Raw genomic sequence first — 6,812 nt, forward strand, 5'->3', positions numbered from 1 at the left:
CATCGCGTTACAGACCCTACAATAAACATATACGAATCTGTCAGCAAACTGTTATCATCAAAACTCAATCTTAACGACCAATAAACGCGTTAATATGATCAATTAAGGTGAAAAAGAGTTGTAGACACTTAATACCGACCTTGAATTAGACTCGGGAGTGCTGGAACCCGGCTGGAGCTGCACGGAAAACGAGGTGGGAAGGCTATAGCTACTGCGATCAAGATTAGAGAGAGAGAGAGGAAGGAGTTTAGGGTTTATGATATAATATTTTTACATCTAGGTCCCCCAGCTTGAAAAATGTATTATCTTGGACCAAAAGTTAAATAAATAGACTTACAAGAACGGCTAGGAGGCCCCTCAAGTTGAAGGATCGACTCTCTAATATAATACAAACTCCACGAATGTCTCATGCCATTAAACGAAATTGTCGGGTGCTATATACTAATCTAACACTTTAAGTTATAAGAGGCAATGCATTGATTAAAGGGATGGATAAATTGATTTTTGAAACGTATTACAAGGCTCAACATTAGAAAGATGAAACCCTGGCTTTTAAACGAACATTTATAAACGATCGAGCCGATTAACGAAATTTACGGGTGTTACAATTCCACCCTCCTTACAATGGGATTCGTCCCCGAATCCCGTCGCAACAGGAACGGATGCGGATGGAGACGAAACCTAATCATCTAATCACCCAAGAGGACGATAGCGACAAAACCTTTACTAGCGCCTGAGTCAAACAGAAACGAAGCTTAAAGCTCAACAAGTAGTAAGGAAACCTAGAGTGATAGTATGCAAAGCCTCAGCTAAACAATTACACGCAAAGTGTTCGAGAGGATACGAAATGAACGGGAGAATTTATGGAACGAGAGGAACTTTAACGCTAATGACACGAGCATTAGCCATATCCTATCCCTACAAAGACAGAACCCTAACACATCAAGCACAGGTAGCGTTTAGAACATGGTAGGTAATGGTAAACTGCTAATAACGTTGATCAAGTGTTATTAATTGTTTACTTTACCCGCCCATCCTAAGCACCCCCTGCCACTAACCATATTAGCATCCCATCTAACATTTAAGCAAATAGGGACATAATAAAACTTTAATGTGCCTAAAATCGAATAAACAAATATAAAATTTACCTCTTGGTGTGCAACTACTCGCGGTTGGCATTTCTAGTCTTTTCTTTTACAGTTCGAGTCCAAGCATTCGAGAATGCTCGGATCCCTCGAACCATGGCTCTGATACCAACTTGTAAGACCCCGAATCCCGGGAATCCTGCAGTTGGTAATCACGTCCACAAATTCACAAAAATTTAAAACCAAACGATTCTTTGTATTTAAAACCAGTTCAAAGTAAATAACAGCGGAAAAGTTTAAGTATTAAAAATCCCAAACACGGGTACAAGTGAATTCCTCGACCAGAAATGCCTTCAACCTCTCGAGTAACATCCAGCACGTCCAAGCGGTAGCATCCACTTCCTAACCTGAAAGTCAATCTAACATACACACAAAGTCAGCTTGAGCTGAGTGAGTTCAAGTTTTTCGTAAACAACATTCATTAAAAATTTAAATTCCATGAATATGGAATGTAGTGGAAAATCATGAGACCATAAAATCATAAATAGCTTTTCTTAACCAAATCATAAGTGAATAAAACATTAAACATCCTTTCACGCAGCACGGGCCTCCTCACCCCGGGTCTTCCCTGAGTAATATATTTGACCCAGCCGCGGTTTAACAAAACCGTTAAAATCATGCAACACGAGCCTCCTTACCCCGGGTCATCCCCAAGTAATATATTTGACTCGGTCACAGTTTAATAAAACAAAATCATGCAACACGAGCCTCCTCACCCCGGGTCATCCCCAAATAATATATTTGACTATGTCACAGTTTAATAAAACAAAATCACGCAACACGAGCCTCCTCACGCCGGGTCATCCCCAAGTAATACATTTGACTCGGTCGCGGTTTAACATCCAAACACGTGATACGGGCCTCCTCAACCTAGGTCTTCCCCAAGTAATATATTTGACCCGACCACGGTTTATAGAACGGTGTTGCTTGTGAATGGGAATATGAGAATGCTTCAACAAGTTTAACTAAGTCTGGTGATGTGTCGGAACCACTAAGGGGCTTAATATGCAAGGCCAGGGAAAGAACCATGGGAGGCATGTCCTACAGACAATGATTTCAAGAATATACATATATATATATATATATATATATATATATATATATATACATATAATACCAATCAGCATGGGTCTAACATTTATTTTATGTACTCGTTTCTTTGACACTAAACTAAACTATTTTATGTACTCGTTTCTTCCATCCCTGGGGGAAATACTTACTGATGAATCCAACTTATTGAATTATAAATATAATAACTACTTTATTGAGTCCCTAATTCTATAAACAGACCGTGACTACCAGGACATATAATGTATTAATGATATTTCAAAAAGAAATATTAATAATAATAATTTCCTTTACATATCACCAGTACAACTAATTCTGATGAACCTCCTTAACTAGCAAACTCTTCGAATCATTTATGTTCGACAACCTTCAACCTCTCCTATATTACGCGGTTTCAATCGATTATTATAAAATGAAAACCCCATAATCACGAAATGATGACGTGCCCCGACTGGAATGGAACCTACTTACCTCCAACCAGTAAACTACTACTTTTATTAAGTCCGACATGCCTACAAAAACTGAATTACCTGGCGAAAGAATATATTTTACGATTATAGTTAACAAACATTCAGAAGTCAGGTGGAATATACACGTGCATTCCCATTATAACGTACTGATTAAACTCGTAACGAGCAAATATCTACCTATAGGAGAGACCGAACAAAAACAGCTTCCCAATAATGGGATCGTATTGGAACAATTGTCATATAAGTTATGAACTATTTATAATTGTTATAACGCGTGCTTTGATAGATAAGGATAGTATGGTATTGTCGTGAATAGCTTCTGATACTCCATACAAGCGTATGGTGGTGCGCTATGCTAATATGGAGGACGATTTGGGCTTTTTTAATACAAACATTGACCCCTATTGGGTTAAAATTTCTTGTCATGAGATGACAACTTTTAATATATATGCAAACTTTGGCGGTTGCTAGGCCAATTTTACGTACTATCCATAGTACTCAAACTCGAGAACAAACCCGTGTGATATATACGTGTTAATTGAAATACCTGATTACTTGTTATTGTAATTCCTTTTTTGATCATTAGCATATGTGAATTTTGTTAATTGTGGGATAACCGGTTATTGTTATAGAATGGCTACGAAGAAAGTAAACACGTTGTTTGAGGCAGATATAGCCGAGATGATCGCTCGACAACTACAAACAGTACTTCCAAAAATAGCAGCACAATTCGCTGCTGGTATCCGAATAACTATGAATACAAATCAAGTGCCGAACGCTAACGCGGCCGTAAATACTAATCCCCCGACAAATACTAATACAACCACAAATGCTCCGCCGATAAATACTGATACTATCACAACTAATACTCCCCCGTTGAATACCAATATTACTTTCAATAATGATAATCTCCCACCGAACTTGAACAATAGTTGTAACAATTAAAATCCCCCGCAACACAGATATCAACTTAAGAACTTCATGCTATGTAAACCTATGGAATTTAGCGGTACCGAAGGACCAAATGGACTAGTAAAGTGGATCGAAAAGACTGAATCCATCATTAATATCACTAACTGTCCACCAGATTGTATTATCAAATTTGCTACGTCTACATTTATAGACCACGCGCTAATGTGGTGGAATACTGTTGTGCAAATTCGAGGACAAGAGGCAACCAATCGTATGTCTTGGACAGAACTTAAAAATCTTATGATAAAACACTTTTGTCCGATAAACGAAATTCAGAAATTAGCGCAAGAACTTTGGAATCTAGAAATGAAGGGTGCAGATCACTTGGAGTATACCCACCGCTTTAACGAACTGGCTCGTCTAGTCCCATGGTTAGTTACTCCAGAATCTAAACGTACTGAACGCTACATTTGGGGTTTAGCCCCCGAAGTCAAGAGTTTGGTTAATTCAACTGGCCCTGTAACTTTCGAAAATGCCGTGTTACAAGCCAGCATTGTAACTTCTGATTTGATTAGAAGTGGTGCGTTAAGAATGCCAGGGGAATCATCTGGTACAAAACGAACCAATTATGGAGCGGGAATACAAGAAAGACAACAGAATAAATGTGTGCGCCCTGCAATACAAAATTACGCTATGATCAGTTCCGATGTGAAGCAAGATAAGTATAACGGGTCTTTGCCTAGATGTGGAAAATGTGGTTAACATCATGTTGGTGAATGTCGGACCAATGTGTGTCACAAATGTGGGAAGGTGGGACACTATGCCTGAAATTGTAGATCCGTTATGAATACTATAAATCCACCAACCCAACTCCAGGACTCACAACTACCCCAACCGCAACCAACACGACAACAACTAGTCTACCAAAACCAACCCATAATAAACCGTAATGCCTGTTATGAGTGTGGTAGTATGGAGCACATCAAGAAAGACTGCCTTAGGTTGAACCCAATTGCGATGGAAAGACAAAGGCAAGGATCGGCATCGACGTCCAACTCGACTAGGGGACACGTATTGTGAATAAACCGGATAGAACAAATGTAGTAACAGGTACGTTCTTAGTAATGCCTAATATACTTTAGTTTATTTATTACGGACACTGATAGACGTTTCGTTCCTACAAGTTATTACCTTGGAAAATATACCATCTAGTAAAATAACAACTCTGTATACTATAGAAACCACCAAAAGTAAGACTATAAATACTAACCATATTACTAAAAAAAACTACCCTCTTAACCTAAATAACTAGCTATTTCCTATCGATGCACTCCCGGTGGAAGTGAGGAGTCATTGTGTAATAGTCAGTATGGACTAGTTAATTGAGTTCAAATGAAGGTTATATATAGAAATAGAACTGTTATATTGCCTCTTCTAGATAAAGAAGTGATCCCGTACATGGAACAAAACCTAGTACCCCAATGACGAAACACGGATGAGGGAAAACTATACTATCCATAACCGAAACTTGAACTTTAAACTTTTATAGCCTTAATAACCGAGTGATGAACAAGGAAAAGTCAGGCCAGATGTTTGGATAAACTGAGTACTAGTATAAAGATGCAAGCGAAATCTATGAAGGAATCATAGGCTCATGTGTTGTAAAGTGTGCACTATTATAAGTTAACGGGGAATACTAAAGATCCCCGGAGATGCTACAACAATTCGAGATACCCCATTGGAAGTGGGAAACAAACTAAAATGGAACCCTTAACACGTGTTCCTTAAACATCCTGAGAAATCAATTCAAGCTGAATGATAGTTCCCTGACTAATCCACTCCAAATACCTTCTTCTGATTTGTAACAACTACCCAACTGAAAAAAAAAAAAAAAAAAAACCGCGCCTTAACAAAATCTTATCCTTAGTAAGTTATGTATGAAACTTAGATCCCTAATCGACACGAATACGGTCTTTAGTCTTCTAACAAACAATCAATATTCAAACATTAGAGGAAAGTGAGACTAGTAATTTCAATCCCCGATACACAGATATAGATATTATACGAGCAAGAATGTAACTCGCTACCTTATTTAATTGAAAATTGGCAACTCCCAAATTACAATACCTGAATCGATTCCGGAAGCCATAGATAAAGCTCGTAATATCGAAAACAAACTGAAAGTCGCTTGAGGCTAACCAGAGTACTATACCGGTTAATGTGAGAAGGTGACAATTCTTGAAAGGTGTTAGTTGAGTTAATGAAACGGATGAGTTAACTTGAAAATACATGGAACTGTACAAAATTGCCTCGAAGGTTAATCCCATAACGTATTAAACAAAATTACCTCATTCCCGATATTTTATATATATCGGATCAGAACGAGTGCCTTACCAACAAGACGAAATTAGTACCACCTGAAATCTTGTATACAACTAAACTCTGTAAAAGAACCCGTGAAAATGTTGAACGGGGAAAATAAAACACTTATGACTCAATAAATTCTCATTGAATAAGTTTGGGGAGTATCCACAACGAGGAATCAATTGTGTACAGAAACAGAAGAATGAAATCGGTAACATATATTCATAAACTTTTCCCTAAAAGGGCGTAATTGGCATATTGAATTTCGGGGACGAAATTTCCTAACTGGGGGAGAATGTGACATTTGAGCAAAAACAAGGTACACCTTAGTATATATTTATCGATTAAGCAAACAAACGCCTTTTGCGTAACAAACGAACGATTAACTGAGCGGGTCGGGTTATGACCCAGAAATCCCGAGGGGCCATCTATAAGTGTTATACGTTTAATATAAGCTAAAATATTAGTAATATGGCCTTAGTTCGATAGCAAACAAGTTAAACGAAAACATGCTCGTTTAACTACGCGCTATAGATTTAAACGCGAAAGATAGTTACAAACCAAGCATTGTATCATCCGTTAAGCCGAAAAAGACTTACCAAACACTTCTTTGAATATTTTAAACGATCCGTGAAAATAATTTCAATTTTTACAAACAAATACTATGTTTTTATAAATTTACACAAAAATAGCCAAAAAACACTCGTTTTCGCACTGTTTGTCGTACCCGATATATTTTTCGCACTAAACCAAACCCGAAATAAATTTGGACATGGAATTTCACATTCGGGCACGTAAATCAGGAAAAGTGGGGCAAATGGGCCCAAAAGGAGACCCAACGAGACCAGCCCGC

Source organism: Bidens hawaiensis, unplaced genomic scaffold (assembly GCF_021521415.1).
Source record: "Bidens hawaiensis isolate Kalapana, Puna unplaced genomic scaffold, B.hawaiensis_p1.1 tig00004539_1, whole genome shotgun sequence".
Classification (NCBI taxonomy): domain Eukaryota; kingdom Viridiplantae; phylum Streptophyta; class Magnoliopsida; order Asterales; family Asteraceae; genus Bidens; species Bidens hawaiensis.